The following is an 18,889-nucleotide window of genomic DNA, read 5'->3' as shown; positions in this document are numbered from 1 at the left end:
CATATAGAGAGCTCTTCAGATTAAGATTCTAAAAATACATATAGCATTGCTTGATATACAGGATGTTGGCACTGTTAGCATTCCTAATGCTTTCCATATGCTAACCACTGAACAAGTAAATTTGCCTGTAAATGCAAGAACTACGTATCAAGTAATAAATAAGGCAACGTGATACAGGCTGTTCATATTAGGATAGAATCTAAATTCCTTATATGTTCCCTGAATATTTTTGTCTAGATGACTCAGCATTGGAAATTCCCGCTGAAGTCAGCAGGATGGTTCAGCACTGCTCACAAGTGTCAGATCCATTTTAACCACCATTTTGAGGCCATCCCAAGGCCTCAAAGGCAGACTTACCATATGGAGCCCTACTGGAGCCAAGAGCTCCACACGCATGGAGAAACCGAGGCAGCATGGATGGTGCTGCCAAACTGCCGACATCGTTATTCTGTATTAGAGTGTAATGACTGGGAAAGACCTGCAAGATCCCCAGGTCCAACCCATTCCCCCATTCCTCAGTGCCACATCCCCACAGCTCTGAACACCTCCAGGGATGGTGATCCCATCACTCCCCGGGCAGCCGCGCCACTGCACTGCTATTGCCAAAGAGAAATCCCTCCTAGTATCCAACCTGGCTGAGAGCAACGAAACCACTCATTCGTGTTTATGAAGATACGTTCATTGAGATAACCTAATTACCCACCGAGATAACCTAAGCACACACACGGCGCTGGGCAAAAAAAAAGGAGGGACGGGACGGGGGAAGCACGTTGTGATGCCGTTCATTGTTTTGATGGCTTCCAGAAAGTTTTCAAGCTGTTGCACAGCCTCGGCTCGTTGGTTTTTGGTGTTTACAACCTCGAGGAGCCAACACACTTAAGTTCCTAACGGGGGCAGAGACCAGACCGGCACCGAACCTCCCCGAGCAGCCCCGCGCAGTGACAGCGCGGAGCGGCAGCGGCACGAGCGCAGCCGTCGGTTCCCGCCGCCCCGCAGCGGGGCTCACCTCGGCGCCGCGCGGAGCCCTCCGGGGCGCTTCCTTTAGCCAGTTCCGAGCGAGCGTTCCCCGGCACTCTCGCTTTAACAGAGCTGCCTTCCTTCCACTAAAGTTCTCCCGGGGCTGACAGCCTCGCTTCGCAGCCTGACCGCCGTCCGGCGCTGCGGGCGGGGGATGCGGCTCTCGGAGGAGCGGCGACCCGCGCGCGCTCCCCAGCAGCCCGCCCTCCCCCTCCTCCTCCCGCCGCCGTTACCTGCCCGCCGCCTGCCCCGCCGCCGTACGGCTGCCCCGCGCTGGCCGAGGGAGGTTTTCAGCAGCCGTAAAGCGGGCAGCGCGCTCTTCCCGAGCGGCGCGGCCGACTCCGGGGCCCGGCCCTGCGGCTGGATCCGGAGGCGCCCCTGGCCCGCCAGCCGCGGCATGCGGTGCGAAGCCGGCCGCGGGTGGGAGCCCTGCGGCTCGCCGCTGTGCGGGGCGCCCCTGGGAGCGGGGGCCGGGGCTGCAGCGGGGCCCAATCCCGGGGAACCAGGAGAGAGAAAAGTGCAGGAACGTTTCTGCTGGACGTGACAAGCTGCAGGTGCCCGTGTCCAAGCCGCAGGGCCTGCGAGCGTTGCTCTCCAACAGGATGAGAGCATTTTCCCTGCCTCGGGATATAGAGCATAACACTGGACAAACAGCGTCCTACCTGCGTTGTGAGGCCCTGTGTTCATAGGTTGCCATGTTTTCCCATACACGGCACACAGTAACACATCCCTGTGCCTCAAAACACAGCCGTGTGTCCCCTCCCAGCATGCGGACACCAGATCGAGCAGCAGGACGGCCTGCGTTTGGACTGGGGAGCCTAGCGTAATTCCCCCATGCACAGAGCTGTATGTTTTTGAACTGCAGTAATTATATCACACACACAAAGCCTCTTAATGTCCATAGGTAAACTCCGATCTTGAGCACAGCCCCCTTACAATACTGCCTCCTCATAAAAAGGAGTTACTTGAATACAGATTAATGACTTAGTTCTGCTTGGGAGCATTTTGCTGTTCATTCTCACCTAAATCTACCGTTTGTCCTGTAATCCAGGATACTGCTATCCAAGCTCCAGAGCTCAGCGGTCCTCAAAGGCAAGAGAGCTAACAGCCTGTTAAATTTCACTGTCTGCAGACAAGGTTTGTATTTGCTTACCCTAAGAGAATTAGGGATAGAAGTGTTCACTTTATAAAGGGAAAAATGCATCAAACAGCATTTCCTAGAATGACACTTATGACATATCCCCACCCATGGAGAGGAAAAAAAACCCTCAGATCAGAGGTTTTCCCTATTGGATACTAAAAGAGCTACTGTTCAAGAAAAACAAAAAGAAAAAAAGAAAGCATCTTAACAACTACTGCAGAGAAGGTACAAACAGTCTTTCAGAAGTCTCCCATGCATATGGGCATATGGTATGAATGCAAGAAAAAAAAAGTAGATTTCAGGTGTTTATAGCAGAAGTAGCTTCTGTTAATAAAGTATTTATAGGAAACCCTGATTGGACTGCTATGGCTCTGAAAGCAATTTCAGAAAGCACAGAGCAATGCAAATCACTGAGGAGCAGGTGAATTAATATACAATCCTCATTAATAAAGCAGTTTTTCCAACATTAAACAGAAGTAAAACAACTGCAGCTTTGCAACTTGAGCTTTTCTTGCCCTGAGGACCAGAAATCTATCAAGCATTTAAGAGAACAAACAAATTCACACAGTGCCTGAATCTTCAGTTCATATTTACTATTTCCTCTTCTCCCATATGACATTACTGTGCCCTATGTCCTTCTCTTTTCTAAGGCACTAACAGGTTATATACACGCATCTTTGTACACATACCAACTTTGTTAGTCACACCCTAAGCACAGACTTCACTGTGCCACATAGCTTAAGATAATTGTTCCCACACTGTCTGAAAGTCTGAGACTTCAAAACTGAATTTCCACTACTCCATGCTCCTTCTCCCACTCCAGGTCTGAACCACATCTACTCAGTGTAGAATACAGCAGAAACGTGAGCTAACACAGCAGCATGTTTCTTACACCAATTCAGTGTGCCAGCTCTTGGTCCACACTGCTTTCACACAAGGGTCCAAAACCAACAGGTAATCACTGTTGGGAATCTGATGCTTTTGCTGCACCTCACTCAAATATTGCTAGACCGGCCTCTTAATTACTCTAAGCAACAGCAGAAAGTCACTTCAATCTAAAGGTTCATTACACTTTTCCCAAAACCAGGTGAGCTCAGCTGCCCAAATCTTGTCCTCCTGCTGCCATAGTAACAGCTTCCCCCTTCCACCAACATTTCTGCCCTGGATTACCTTGATTACAGGCACTGGGAGAAGAAAATATTTTCTTTCTATAGTACAGCCAAAAGGGAGAAAATTGAGTCTGCTGGCAAGGAAATGAACATTTTTTATTAATGAGTGTGTGGTCCTGATTCCAGAAATGAATCACAAAGTAGAAAGTGATGCCCCAGCATCACAGAAAACAGGAATAGATTTATACTATGAATTGAAACAAACAGAAACCTCTAGACAAATACATTCTTCAGAATCTTTATGTGACTTGACTAAAAAGTAATGTGAAGACAGTCAAATATTAACTTAAACCTTCCACTAATCTTTGCTGGAAGAAAATAATGCTTAATAATGGCACACGCATACAACACTCAAGTACATACGTGCATTTTGCCATATCAAATGTTTATGGAAACGTGGAAAATTTCAATGTCAAGCTTAAAAGACTTCACCAACTGAAGATACTAGTCCTGAGATCCTGCATTAGGCAGAGGGAGACTTCCTGCTTTACTAAATAGCCAGGATTAAAGAAGTTTTTGGTAGTTTAAGCAACTAAATTAAAATTGCTGCTCACAAACAAGCTTGTTTATGTTCTGTAAAGCAAAGGTGGTTAGATTATGTTGAGTTGGGCGTTGTGTTTTTGTCTTGTCGTTTTAAAACCAGCCTGCTAAGTGACTCAGCTCAGGTAGTTACACGCAGCTCAAGTGCCATCTTGTGGCTGCAATACAGGAAGCCTTTTCGGGTCATTAAAAGCAGAGGTATCAATATAAACATCTCATTCATAAAGTAGCTCAGCTTACAAACAATAAAAAAAATCTAAACTTCCACACGTTTATGGACTGACTCTGGGAAAGCAGATGTTCCCAAACCCTTGCTTGGATCAGTATAGCTGGCAGGATGGTCTCTTTCCACTGCAGGATGAGGGCACTCCAACCAACCTTAAAGGTGGAAGAGGGAGCTATGATCCTGTCCCTAATCATGCACTCCTGAGGAATTTAGTCGGGGAAGCTACTGAGAGCACAACAACTGTAGTTATGCTTAGAAAGCCATCTTTCCTTTCTACGTACACCTAAAGACAACCCACCTGGGTAAACAAGAACTTAAATACTATTAAAACATCTACCAAACACAGTGAAAAGGTCAAAAACTTTTTTTTTTTTTTGTGCTCAGTCTCTGCTTTTAATACTAAGGAATTAATTGGATATATCTATTTTACAAAACTAACCTGTGATTCAGCAAGAAAATTAATGAAACGTGCAGACAGCACAGCTGCCAAGAGCTGTCATTTTAGACATGCAACCTTAGAACTGAACTTTCATGCAATGAATTGAGGGATGTACACTACAAAGCCACAACAGCTGAGTGTTCTCTGCCCGAGAAGTCTACTAGCAGGAATAGTTTCTAAGGGATTAAGATATTACGTGTATCACACTAACCTGCGAGAGTTCTTTATTATGTGTATGTAATCCTAAGCGCTGAAAACCTGCCTCCTGTTTTTTTAATTATTTAAAGAATAATCACGTCACTGGTGGGTTTTAGAAGGTGTTTGTGAATTGAAACAGAAAATGAGACCGCAAAACCTGAGCCTTAATCCTCCAATTTAATTTCCTTTAATCTTGCTCATAGAATATAACCTCTTTTTTAGTTATCCAGTTTTCCACCAAAGCCCAGCTGTTTCAGATCCTCTTATGCCTTTTTACCGTGAGATACACGCATTGCCCTTCTCCAGGCAGACCTCCCCCCTGCCCAGGCTTCTCCCTCTAGTGTTCAAACACCATTTGCTTCCTAATCTAGGGTGGCTAACACAATAAAACTAGAAAACGAATGGTAGATACAGCATTAGAAGTGGTCATTTGGCAACCTGCAGGGCTCACGCTTGCAGCAAATACTCGAAGCGCAGGTAGGGTAGCTAACACAACATTAAGGCTAAATAAAAAAACAATTTAAATTCACCCCCATTGAGGTTTGAAGCTGGGATAGGTAATTTGTTCCAAATGGAAGAGGAACACCACAGGCTTTAGTGCTCTAGGCTTTTCTGGGTCTCGATCATTTAACTCATCATGGGGTTTCTTCACTCAACATGACCTCCAGTTGTTTTTGAACACAAAAGATAACTTAAAGGGACTGCATGGAGAAGAGAAAGAAGAAAAACCCTACTTACATAATTGGTTTATTTTATCAGTAACCGCATTATGGTCAGTACTAAGCAAGAAAACACACTAAAGCAAAACAGCAGTTAAAATAAGTATAAACATAAGTTCTCTTTATTCTACATTAATTCAAAATATCTTATTTAAGACCAACATTCCTAGCAAAATGAGGGAGAACCTAAAAAATCCCAGCGCCTTAGACATATTCCATTCGGTGTGATAAAAAACAAAGACCCACATACCTAGCAACGTGTAATTTACTTCAAAGGACAGTAGCTTATAGCCTATGATTTTAATGATTGTTCTACAACTGATCATTTCGTGAAGTACCAAATAAAGTGCAGTTAAACTAAATATTATCCTCTTACCCTTCCAGAGAACAGTATTTCATTTAAGCCATTCAGATAAAGGTAGTTCTGAGGGTTAGTTGTAGATTTGAAAGCTTGTTCATAGTTATTTGAGCTCCAAGACCTCGATCTTATTTGGACTAGTTCACTATTTCTAAAAATGCTCAGGAACTTTAAAATCACACGTATACAGCACTTTGATTAAAATAACTATGTCTTCTATGGGGCTTAGTTTTACGCATACCAGTACATGTTGAATCAAGACAAACTCAAGACAGAATTTTAAAAAGACTAATCATATTGTTTCATCACTCAAAATAATGATCTTACCAGCACTCACATTAGTGGGAAAACATATGTAGCCTGTACTTAAAAACGCTCTACCTGCCCTTGCAGAATTAAATGAAGAGCTGACATCTCAGAGAGCTCTCAATCACAAGGGACTCATTTTCTCTTTATTCATCCTGCATCAACTTGAAAGATAGAAATGTTTAACAGAGACTTTTCCCCAGACATGCATTGTTTTTACTAATATTTTCACACTATGGTATAGCAATCCTGTCCAACATCTCATGGCAAGCAGCATCTTGAACGTAAAATATATACTGTGCCAGCAGAGGAAATTGTCTGTTTTGCTATCTAGTAGACATATCAGTGGGTAGCAGGAAAGAATGTCAGATATGCTCATCAGTCATAAATAATTATAGATCCCTATCATCATTGTTTTTCTCCACAATCACCTTATCTCTGACAAGATGTAAAAAGACGCCTACAAGGTATGGGAAGGATTCATGCCAGCAAGTTGGCTGTCGTGGAAGTAGGAAAAGAATGAAGATGCGTTGTCCAAACATTTCTGCTGTTACTTATGTATAGAAATGAACACTTTTGGATTTTTTTTTAAACCAAATTTATAAAGGTCCCCAGAAGGTTGCTTCAAGGTTTCATGTACTTTCATGTACTTTCCAGGAAGACACCAAGACACCGAGTGTTTTCTTGACATAGTTCATGATTATTTTTCATAACTCTTTAAACAGCGAAAAAAAGTATTCCACTAAGTCCTAATGAGTGAAAGCTTTACCTAGTGATCAATCAGGAGTGTCTCTGGAGCTCACAATACAGGTAGTGCAGTGCTTCCCCACAGAGGTATTTAATTAACTGTATGAATGAAATGACCATATGGAATATCTCAGCAGTGAAGAGAAAATAATACTTCAAACGTATATATATTGCATGAGATTCTAAAACAAAGAGGAAAGCATAAGTTTCAGAAAGATCCCTGCTGAATATTCAGAATATTAGCACGAGAGTCATGCTAATATTAGAAGGGGAAAGTATAAGAGATAATCGATAGGAAGAAACCAGGCAGGTTATCATAACAATTCCGGGGCACTTGGATTGCTTGGACAAGTTGCAGAAACGTAAGAATTTAATCTCTTTCCGTTTAAGACCAACTGCAATGGCCATATGCTGTTCTGTATTTGTTGTGCATTTTGTTTGTCCCACTAGACTAAAAGCTCTTTCAGGCAGGGCCCGCCTGTTTGTTTGGCAAAAACTCGCTGTTATACAATACCAGGTACACACAAGAAGGGGTTATGCTTATTATGTTAATCCTCTCTCTAAAGCACGCTAATTAAAATAAAAAACCCTGATAAAACAGTGTTACAGTTTTCACTTAAATCAACAGAATCAAGGACATCTTTAACTCACCAGGGGACTGGTGTGAAAAATATCATTTGCAAAAACATAGGAGAGCAAAACTCTATTCTAACTGTAGCAATAGACCTATAGACTCAGACGGGGGTGAGATTGTTGGGAAACAGTAACTCGAGCCATTAGTCCTCCTATTGATAGGAACAGAGCTCATCCATACTGCTCTGAACAAGCCATACGGGAGGTACATATGTTTATACTGCAAGTTCTTGATATAACTTGCTTTCTCTACAGAACCAAGTGAAGATTACAGGCCAACACCTATTCTCATTCCAAGACCTTGTAGCTTTTACAGAGAAGCGTTATCTGCTGCATAGAGAGACCAGCACATTGGACTCAAGTTTCTTCCTTGCACATCCTCTGAATCACATTGCAGAAGCTTTCACATTTCTTATCTGTCATTATCAGGAGGCCTGAGCCTGTCATAATTCAGACCCAAGTACCTAAAAATTGAGGAGGATACCTGGTTTCTATACCCTCTATGCTGTTTCTATGATCTTTTCAGCCCCCATCACCTGTGCTGTATCCACAGCAGACCAGGCTTTGTTATACAGCAGTCCTCTGTGAACATCATGAAACCTCTCAAATCCGTACCCAGTTTAGTGATCAAGGTGAACCCTCTGATAGCTTAAAAAAATAACAAAACAAGAGAAACCCCACATATTATTTGCATTGACATCAGAGGACTGCATAGGATACAGGAATGAAAGACTGTAGCAAACCACCTGATTTCAAAGGCAGCTTTGGGTGATTGACATAGGCTGAAGTAGGTCTGCTAATACTCTATCACAGTTATAGCTTAACAAAAGAAACATTTACATGAGCAAGTACAAGAACCCTCGCAATAATGTTTGTTCTGCTGTTTGGTAGCTGAGATTTCTTAACTGTTTTCCAGACATATGCCCAAGCAAACTCTAACAAAGGAAGTAAATGTTATGATGACTGAAAGGAAAATTGCAAACCTAAGACAATAACAACATTTCATCAGGATCATACCAGCTCCTATTATTGCTCTCCACTTATTGAATCTAGCTAGAGTAAAGTCATGCCATAAAAAAAATCCAGATTAAAGTGGATGAATTGGGGGTAGGGGGGAGCAGGGCTGTTTGTCCAGAGCTTAGATTTTCTTTAAAGTACAGCCTGTACCCGATTTACTTGTCCTAATGCAGACCAGAGAAAAGAATGTTATTAAACCTTTTAATTTCCAACACACTTCTTTGATTGCAATTTAAATGAAAACACATGACTTTGAATCCCACTTGATCTCTTCGCACTAGTTCTGGCAGTGCACAGGCTTTAATTCTAATCAGGATAAACAAATCCATAGCCGAGATCGGTAAAGAGAAACACACAGCAGTTTCACGAGAAAAATCTTGCTTTGCTTTTTTGTTAAATGCTGGATAAAGAGTGAAGTACTGAGCAAAGACCATAAACACTAGGCTGAATGAAATTAGAAAAAGAATGGAAATAGTGGGAAGCAGAAGGGATCCAGAATAGATCTGAGAGAGGTAGCACTGCTTCAGTGCCTCTTATCAGATGGCAGAAAGGGTGGTTTAGTGCTTTCATTGATTCTTATTTCAGTTGGTGTTATCTTGGGATATTAACAGTTATACTCCCTGTAGCCAAAGCTTTGAAATCTAAGGGTGACTAAATTAGCTTTTAAGCAAAACATAACATGCAGTGTGCAAAGACAGTAACCTAAGTAGAACAAACAACCTTAGCAGACTGGAGATGCCATCATATAGATTGCTTGTTACACATTCATACCAAGCACCACAGTGGAGAGCAAGACAATTCCACTCTGAATGGTCAGGGTTTTTTTGTTGGTTTTTTTTTTTTTTTTTCAGCATGAGGCAACGATAAATGGATACTTTGAAGGAAAAATAAAAAGGCTTTTAAAGCATAATAGAAATTAGAGTTCATCAGTCAAAGATAATTAATGGCTTATCAACAAGGTTGCCATTTCTAGAAACAAAAAGATTCATTTAAGTAGTCTTAAGATAGGATGTCTGACAGAACTAGTATGAGAAGGCAGCAAGGACAACAAATGTCACATTAAAGCAGATATATTTGCTGGTGGGTCATTTAAATAGTGCCTGAAGGATAATCCCAGCAAGACAGGTATTTGAACTTCGTTTAGCAGCATCCCTAGCTGAGATAAGGAGGTCTAATCACTTTATAAGACCAACAAAGTCATTAGAGGAGAATTGGGGAAGAAGCAGCTATATTTATACTTATTTTAAAATAAGATTTAGCAGAATAACCTCAGCTTCAGCAGCCAGCTTGAAGCTACAAATATTTATAACTCTATCAGAAAGCCCAACTTCGTGGTATGCCAAAAAGCTGACTGTGCAACAGACTAAGAGTTGTTGCCTATAAAGAAAAATATAAAATTAACACGCATTTTGTTGTTATGTTTTCAGAATGGCAGACTACATCCAATTTCCTTTTACACATTAAATGTTTTAGAGCAATATGCTCTGTATGTCTAAACAGCTTCATGCCCTTGTAAATAGTACATAGAATTCAGATGACACAGTAGGACTCAAGCAGCTGGTTCGACCTTGCCTTTCATACAAAGCTCCTGCAACCATTACCAGCAGAGTCTGGGGCATGGGTAGCCGTTTCTTGCAGTTATCACTTGCAGGATATCACTAGTCAAATACCTATCTTGCTTCTGTTAGAGGATAAGTGTTGCTAACAGATTAGTACTAATTAACTCATTAAGTTTTTATATTGTTTCTTAGCCTCTAGGAATGCATAACGTTTATAAACTGAGCAAAGATAGGAGAAGTTAAAGACTAGTCTTTAAGAGATTGATAAAAACTTGTTCTAGTCTTTGCCTGTTACTGTATGGTCTCAAACTTATTAGATTCCATTGTTTTGTGGGTGTTTTGTTTTTTTTTTTTCCCCCCCAAACAAACAAACTTTGCCTTTAATAATATACACAGAGAAACAAGAAATGTCTGTAGCAGGAACAGAAAATTTAATGCCAAGGTGAGAAGGCTGACTCACTCATTTTTAGCTACTGGTATAATATTCTTCAGCAGCCAGAAGTATGAGCCTTAAGATGAAGAGGACAAGGGGCCAAAGCCATTCTACAGACTGCCGGACTGCTTTAAGTGAACTATTCTGGGCTCAAAGCATCATCATTGTTTGTGATGGTCTATCACTTGAAGTAGAGTCACATCAGCAGTGATCACCCTGCTCCTTTGGGCACGCCCTCTTGTTCTTCAGAGATTTGGAAGAGAAACATCCTTGGACAAACATTTTCATTCTCAAACACTTCCAACTCTAAAGTCACCCCCTGCATTGAAATAAACTGCAGCATGAATTAAGCCTTTTAAAGGCGTGGCTTCCACCAACTACCATCCAATGAATATTTTAAATCCATGAGATTTCTGCTATAGGGGCAAATGCAACACTTGCATTTCTAGAATCAGGAAGTCAACACCCTTCAGATGTTATTAGTACAGACAAGGTGCAAATTACACCAAGACACCAACCAGGTTAAATCGATATCAGTCAAAGAGCCTCTTTGTCTGGTCTCACTATAACCAGCTGTGCTGAAGCCAAGTGCTTACAAGCTCTTAAACACACACTGTTAGCAGTGATATGTGCACATACCTGAAAAAAAAAAACAAAGAAACAAGGCTTCATAGCCTGTTGATTTTACCTCCTTGCACTTCTCTATCTAAAGATACAGTCAGTTTAGAGACAAACAGGAACAATCGGCTGTTTTATAACTCTAGCATTAACACAGAGGGAGATGCGGGGTAGATCACAAGCTGCTGCCCTTCCTTTCCAATTAACACTTGACCTTCTATTTCCAGCTTGCCTTGCACACTTTCAGTACACCTTCCAATCAACATCACTCACTGCTGAGACCAGACATGGTACACCTATGCCAGAGGTTATGCATATTACAATATACACTATAAATGGATAAGTTAAAAATAAACATGGTTTACAAGTTGTTCTTGACAGTAAGTGTTAGGAAGAGAAAGTCTGACTTACTTACCCACAGTGTATTGAGAAAAAATTTTTGGAAATACTTTAAGTAGTAGATTATGTAAAGTAGATCTGATTTTTAAGAACGCAGTAGCCACACTGCCTTGTGCCTATCATATTCCTCCTATCTATGTACTGCTAAGAACAGCATCTTCCCCAGATGCTCAAAAGAAAACATTCCTCAGGCTCCTGGGCTATAATTTCCTATTCCTGCTGCTCTACCCTTATGATTCAAAAAGGATATTTGCACAGATGCATGAATTTTGGATAAAAGCTATTAGATCATGATCCTTAACTTCTGTCTGCTTTATAGTAAGTGAAGGAAGGAGGGAATAAGTGAACCAACATTTAAGATAAAATGTTTAATGTAGAAACACTAATTAAAAAATATACTAAAAGCATCTTATCTCCTTGGAACTACAACTAGGGTATTTCATATTCAATTTTGGCTTGGGCTCCCTATTCTTCCATGCATCAGAGCATCGCAACATGATATGGACTGGAAAGGAATGAGAAGTACGCAGTCCACTCTCCTGCTCCAAGCAGGGGTCAGACCACACTGCTCAGAGCTTCACCCAGTTGGGTTTGATAATCTCCACATATGAAGCTTGTACAACCTCTCCGGCCATACTCTACTCAACCAGATTAATGAGGAGAACATTTTTCCCTTACAGCCAACCTAAATCTCTTTTGTTCTACAGCCATTGCTTCTCAACATTTGTTATGCAGTGCTGTAAGAAGCCTGCCTCTGCCTGTTCAGTAACCTCCACAAAGGCTCTGGGAGGCTGCTGCCAGGTCCTCCATAAAGCCAAGTGAATCACAGTTTCACTGTATGCAGGCATTGCAGCATACCCTGGGAGCTATGGTTTTACTTTATGAGATGCAGTTCTGTGTGCCCAAATTATGACTTCCAAGAGAAACCGCAGCAGTTCTGTCAAAAAAACAAATGGGTCAGGGCTTTTTTTTTTTTTTTTTTGCCAGCAAGACAGCCACCCCCCCAAAAAAATTACTTTAAACAAATGAAATACAGCAGTAATGCAATGCAAGAACTGTTATAATCATCTCCTTTTTATCCCAGCATCTCAGCTGTAAGACTCTAAGAACTGCCACATTTGAAAATAGAGCAGTAAATCCCTGGCAGCATTTATCCAAATACAGAAAAGACATATTCCATACATAAGTCTAACAACACAAATAGAGAAGGTCTGACTTCGAAAATCCAGTTTGCCTTACTTGTTATTTAACAAACACCTTCCACTAAAATCTTACAGTTTGTTGACAGCAATCTGAAATGTGTTAAAGTAGGATACACATACAGAATGCCTTATTTACTAAAGCAGAATTATTTTTGGAAGAGCTGAATGTAGAACAAGCTACATCTTGCTCTAGTTTACAGCCGAGCATCCTGTTTACATGCTGATGTCTGTGTTTGTTTTTTGGATACAGGAAGCAATGCTGAAAGACTTCAAATAATTCTGCCTCACACTGCCTATCAAGTTATTCCACTTCCATAGGAAACAATGGCTTGGGGTCAAGTTAGCTCATGCAGAGAAATGTGAGAAAGCAGAGTTGTCTCACTGCTCTAAGACAATGTCATTTTAACAGCTTTGATACAAAGATTTTCTTTGCCAGGCTTCTTTCTCCTTTCTGTGTCTCTGAAATACATATAATTTCCTCCTGGCTCTTTTTTTTTTTTTTTCTTTTTGCTTAGAATACTGTTCAAATTATTTTTCCTTCTATCTAAACCTTATCCTACTCCTCCTTCTACAGGAGGAAGTGCTAAAACCTTGACAAGATTTACTCTCTGTCTTCAAGCTACACATGTCTTTACTCATCAGTCTAAACTATGGAGCTATACACAGCAATATTTTTTACATTAAATAATAATATATACAAGTATATAATATATACCTCAAAGTATAAAATGGATGGTTATATAGAGAGTTAAGAAGAAAAAGCCAGGATAGTTTTCCATATGAATCTCTGTACAAGTGCCAACTGAATTTTGCAGCCCTGTGCTCAGCAAAACACAGTAAAACAAGAGTGCAGTTAGTATTCTTAGAGCGCTTTGAAGAAGAACAGGAAGAAAAAAATAAACTTGCTCTGTACCAAGAAAGAAGGGCTGGAAAGTCAAAGAGGAAAATTCATGGTCCATCCTCTACAGCACACAATCAGCATCACTCTTAGTCACTCTCGTGCATCACAGTGACACTAAAGGTAGTAATAAGCTGTACGTGAAAGAAAGGAAATACTGAGGAGATGCTGCTACAATATTTCCCCCCTCCTTTAACTCTACACACCCTCCAGAAGAACACGTTATTTCCAGGACATTGCAACTACAATTTGCTGAAGTTCTGCCCAAGAAGGGACCCACTGCGCACACTTTCCGGTATCCCGGGATATATTGATTAATGATTTATAGCAATACACCCATTCAAACAACTGGACTCAACTTGGTCTTTCAATTTTTAATTTAACAGCTGACTCACTCTACTTTCAGAGCAGTGCTAAGCAGCATGAGGCAAGCCCAACCACAGAGAGCCCTGAAACACAGGTGATGCTGGGGTAAGGCAGAGGCAGTGATGACTCCCTAATATATTAAGCATGGCTTCAGGAGCAATGAAAATGGAGGAGATCCAGAACAAAAGATGGAATAACAGCACCATCTTGCCTCTTCTACAATTGCCTGCCTAACTCTGCAAATAAATGTGTATTCATCCCTCTAGGCTTGCATATACAAAATCATTACTTGTGTCAGGGGCACTGTGAAGTGGTATAGCAAAACACACAGTGAAAAATCCTGCAGAGTCCAAGGTTATATAGAAGGGAAAACAAGTTCACTTTTTTCACCTCAGGGGCAAAATTGGAGCTCACATGTGTGATGGACTGAATAATGCTTCATCACAAGAGCCAATTTTCTTCTAACTCCCTGCAGCTCTTCAAACATAGATCTTATTTTTGTTCTTGATTTGCTAAATAGCTTTTCTCTCTATCACACCTTTAAAAAAATAAAAATAAATGATAAATACAGAATATCGTGATTTACCCAGCTAACAGGAACTACTATTTTTAGGAAGTTCTCACTTAAATTTATACAGGTACATTAAAAAGTTATGTTACTCCCCCCTTCTTCCACAAGGAGCAAAGTGATATTCCCTCAGTGAAAACAAGAGAGAAAAGAAAATGCTTGGTAGTTATTAAAGTTAACTAAAAACATATCCTGCAGATTCCAACAAACAAACAAAAAGCTCTAGAGTGGTTCCATCTCATGTAATAAAAGCATATAGCATACACTTGAATCATTAGAAGTAAAATAGAACTGTGTAATTTAAGGAAGTAAACTCACTTTTTTTTTTTTTAAACAGGATATTTCTTCCTGTATTGAAAACATTTGTTTCCTCACTTTGCTACAGAAAACAACCATCTCCATAAGCATGGCAGCCCAGTGCTGCCTCACATGGCCCAGCCGCCCTGTCCAGCACAGCAGGGAACACCTCACAGCCGCACCCCATGGCCTCCAATCCAAGGTCTGCTTTCCCTACACACATTCTTAACTTCTTAGGACAGAAACTTCCTCCCTACAGATCTCTTCCTAGAGGTGCTGACTGCTGACACAATTGCAAAAAAAGACAGAAGAGAAAAAAAGAATTCCAATAAACTCTTAATCTCACACAAAAACACCCCTCCCATATCTTTCCACAGGCCTTCCTAGCTCAGCTTGCATGCATTCTGGAATATTAGTAGAAAAACCATACAAATGCTATCCTACCTTAATATTGCCAAACACACACCCTCACTCTGATGGGATCTCCAGTACCAAAGGGCAATCAGCCCATCTCTCTCAGTTATATCCCCTCAGTGAGCTCCACACACAGCTGAACCGCATCACCACACAGCTGTAGCCTCGTTATCCTGTGCCCACCTCCTCACTCCCACAGCTGTGGTGTTGCCCTTGTGTTCTGGAAGTTTCTCCCGCTTTCTCTCCCTGTAGAGCTGGCACATCTTTCCCCACTCTTTCCAGGCTGTGACTGCTGAACTTCGGGGACTAAAACAAACTGCTTCTACCTCAGCCCCTCAGTGCTGTTTCTGAACTTCTGGTCAGATACTTGCTGCAATCACCTGAGAGGATCTGGCATTGCTTTGGGCTCCAACACTTTGCCACCAGGGCTTGAGAGGAGCCTAGGCTTCACCACGGACAAGCAAAGCCTCATCCAGGCTCTGTATTTGTTAGCATCTTGCCAGGCTGCAGTGCCTGACAGGCTCTAGGACTCTGCATGTGGATGCTAGAAAGCATCCAGGAGGTTTTAATTTCTTACCACTGGTATTATCACAGAAATTTTATTCATGGAATTCAGTGCCAAGGCATAAAAGTTGGCTTTAGAAATGCTTGACAGCTGATGCAATGCTGACCACTCGCAGAGGAGATGATGAACTAATTTGAAGGTGCTTGATTTATTTTCTTCTGCTGTGTTTTTATTTAATATTGAGAGAAACTGAAAATGTCTGATTTGAAAATAAAGTTGAGCCAGAGATATAGGATGGAACAAATAAAAGCCCCCCACTATTTCTGGCATGTTACAAAATATATGATACCTTTTATAATAATGCAGCAAGAATAAATCAGCCTTTTGTGATCAAGAGGAGACAGTGTTCTTTGTTCTGGTGGTTTCTGCCTTTCAGAGGCAGCACGCTCCAGGTGATGGTTATTTTTGTTGCTGCCAGTATGTCAGCTTGGAAAGGAATTATGCCAGGCCAAGGTGCACTTTTTAGTACTAATTTCTTCCCTATCACAAATGCTTTCAGGTGGCAATAAGGGTAATTTTTAGTATCTCATACCAGCCAGACAAAATTCTTTTGCTGGACTCTGTGTCCTTACGAAGTTCAGACCTTGAAGACATTTCATATTTAGCTACTGCCTGACTTCAGTGTCTTTTAATTGCAAAGAAGTCCTAACTCAGAAACACTCTGTGGTTCAGAGTTTTCAGGAAATCATCACATGCCAAAGCACCTTTGCAGACCCACAACAAGAAAATCAAGTGAGTAAAATTTCTCTCTCTTCAACAGAGGTCAGTGTCCAAATTATGTATGCTACATGCCCTTCTTGTCCAACTGTAAAGTCCTTAAGGGGACGTACCAAAGGTCTTTGTCTCTCAGCAACATAGTCTCATGCCAGGCCAGGAGTGCCTGGTGCCAGGCTGTTAGTGTTTGGCAGGTAAAGTGGTAGCATGCAGTGCGGCCCCAGCTGAATGCCTGAGCCATGCATCCCTGCCTGTACCCGTCACTCTTGCCTTGTCCTGCTCATTCATAAGGGAAGCTCAACTGTAAAGAAATAATGATTTTCTTTGTCCTAAATACTGCCTGCAAATAGCTTCTCAATTTTTAGTCCATTAACAAATCTTTCCCGGGATCTATTAACATGTCACTATGGAGTGTCTTTTACTTCAAAGTTTAATACAGCTTAACTCTGTCTTAATCATATTGCTCCACTACACTTTATAGCCTGCAGCTTCAGGGAACCTTTGCCTTTTATTAGTACCCATATACAATCATGAAGTCATTCCAAAAATCAGTGCTGCTTTGGGTTCCATAAATTCTTATACCTTTGATTTATTTGGTATTTCTGGAACTCTGTGAGAAGGAAGATGTGAAGGCAGGGTGAGGAAATGAAATGTTACAGTAGTACTGAGTTGTGTCAGTACACTGCTTTGCAAAGGGGATCTGACAGGAGATGCAGACACTTCTCCCCTGCAATGACACTCTTCAAGGTTAACAACAATGGCTTGGTCAAGCTCTTGATACAGTCAAGGAGAATCCTGTTATGACAGTCAGTGAAAGCTGACAGATCACTGTTGATTTCACATTGCAGCTTTGCTGTCAGTCACTGTTTTTGGCTTGATAGTGCCCTATAAAGATGATGTCGTGCCACAGTTCTGCTGTTGCAGCATTTCTGGTTTTGTTAGCCTCAAAGACCTATGAACTGCTTGGTGGGAAAAGGAGCTGAGTACATCTTTGTAACCCATTTGAGTCCCCTTTTGCATACGTGAGGAAAAAGAACTCAGGGATTGAAAATCCTACTTAGAGAAGAAGATTCAGATACGTTTATCTGTTTTTCTGGTGTGATATTTTGCACTTTGTAATGATGTTTGTAAGCAATGTACCAGAGCCATAGTGTGATAAATCTGTGGCCTCCATTCATTAGATCTCTCATTTATATCACTGGCTTCATTATTGGAGATGACAAAACTAAGATTATGTGCTTGTATAAAAGTAGCTGCTCACAACCCTGTTGTCTTTTCTAATTCCACTTCTTCGGAGAAGCATATTTTAAATGCAGTTTAAGGTGCCATCGTCTCAAGAGCATGAGCAAGATGTATTCACTAATTAAATGGAAACATGAGGTCCAGCCTGCTACCTTAAAACACATCCAATCCCATCATACTCACATGATTTTCTCCCTCCTGTTGTGAAGATTTGTCATTTGCAGGTGCTTGATTTTCTTCTTCTTATCCCAACAGAGTCTGGACTCAGACTGCGTCAAAATTACGTTTTTAAGGATCCAAGTAGCCATTGCCTGCTTGGACATTTGGTTCTTTTTCCAGTTTCTTTACAAGAGTTTTTGTTTTGTTTTGTTTTTTACAAAGTCAGTGTTGCTGTTACGTGCTCTATATGGTGCAACTGTTCAAAGGAACTGGGAATGTGCAGCTCATACAGAATGCAGCTGCCTGGCTGTGAAATGGTATTAGACACAGAGAATACAGAATATCGATCCTTTGGCAGCTATATCAGTTTCCTGTTTGTTTCTGAGTATATTTTAAGTCCTAGTTTTTTACCTGGTTGTAACCTGAAAGGTTACTGCTTTTGTCTATATGAATTGCCATAGCAACTGCAGTGCTGGAGCAAACAGTCATGGGCTTTAACAGTCTGCAGGTCAGCAGCAGAACTCTCCCAGTTTAGAGATCTTCATCTCTAAAATCTGGGTTGTTTCACCAGCTTGATTGGGCTATATTCTATGTATGCCAGCATGACTCTATCTGCGGGCTACAGAATCCTGATATCTGCATGGAAGAGAGGAAAGAAATGTGAGTTTGTGTCCGTTTATTTGGGAAGGATTGTATTCCTTTTCTTTTTATAAACACTGTTTTAAAAAGCCTGCCCCAAACATATAGTGGCTTGCACGTACATCTTGATGTAAAAGCTATGTTGACCTATTCCATTGCAGGGCTATGCTCAAGTCTAGGGCACAGATGAGATACTGAACACAACAAGATCACATCTGCCTCACCTGGAACTGAGTGTGGGCTGTTGTGCTGTGCCTTGGTACTTCTGCTCTTCAACCTTAGCAGCACAGAGGGGCTGTTATTTGC

The 18,889-nt window shown here is 41.2% G+C and overlaps 1 protein-coding gene across 14 annotated transcripts in view; it reads right to left on the bottom strand.

The window, feature by feature from the left end:
• The window catches only part of NAALADL2 (N-acetylated alpha-linked acidic dipeptidase like 2), a 411,612-nt gene extending 395,495 nt beyond the window's left edge, over window positions 1-16,117 (bottom strand). For 9 of the 14 annotated variants that reach the window (XR_016469794.1, XR_016469793.1, XR_016469789.1 and 6 more), the window contains exon 1: window positions 15,295-16,117. The gene's annotated coding sequence lies outside the window, so the exon portion shown is untranslated. The other 5 variants (XR_016469787.1, XR_016469791.1, XR_016469792.1 and 2 more) reach the window with 4 other exon arrangements.
• Between the last annotated feature and the right edge of the window lie 2,772 nt (window positions 16,118-18,889).

The sequence above is a fragment of the Phasianus colchicus genome, chromosome 10, assembly GCF_987193195.1.
Source record: "Phasianus colchicus chromosome 10, bPhaCol1.hap1.1, whole genome shotgun sequence".
In the NCBI taxonomy this organism is placed as follows: domain Eukaryota; kingdom Metazoa; phylum Chordata; class Aves; order Galliformes; family Phasianidae; genus Phasianus; species Phasianus colchicus.
The sequence above is the reverse complement of the archived record's forward strand: the minus strand, read 5'-3'. Positions and strand labels throughout refer to the sequence as shown.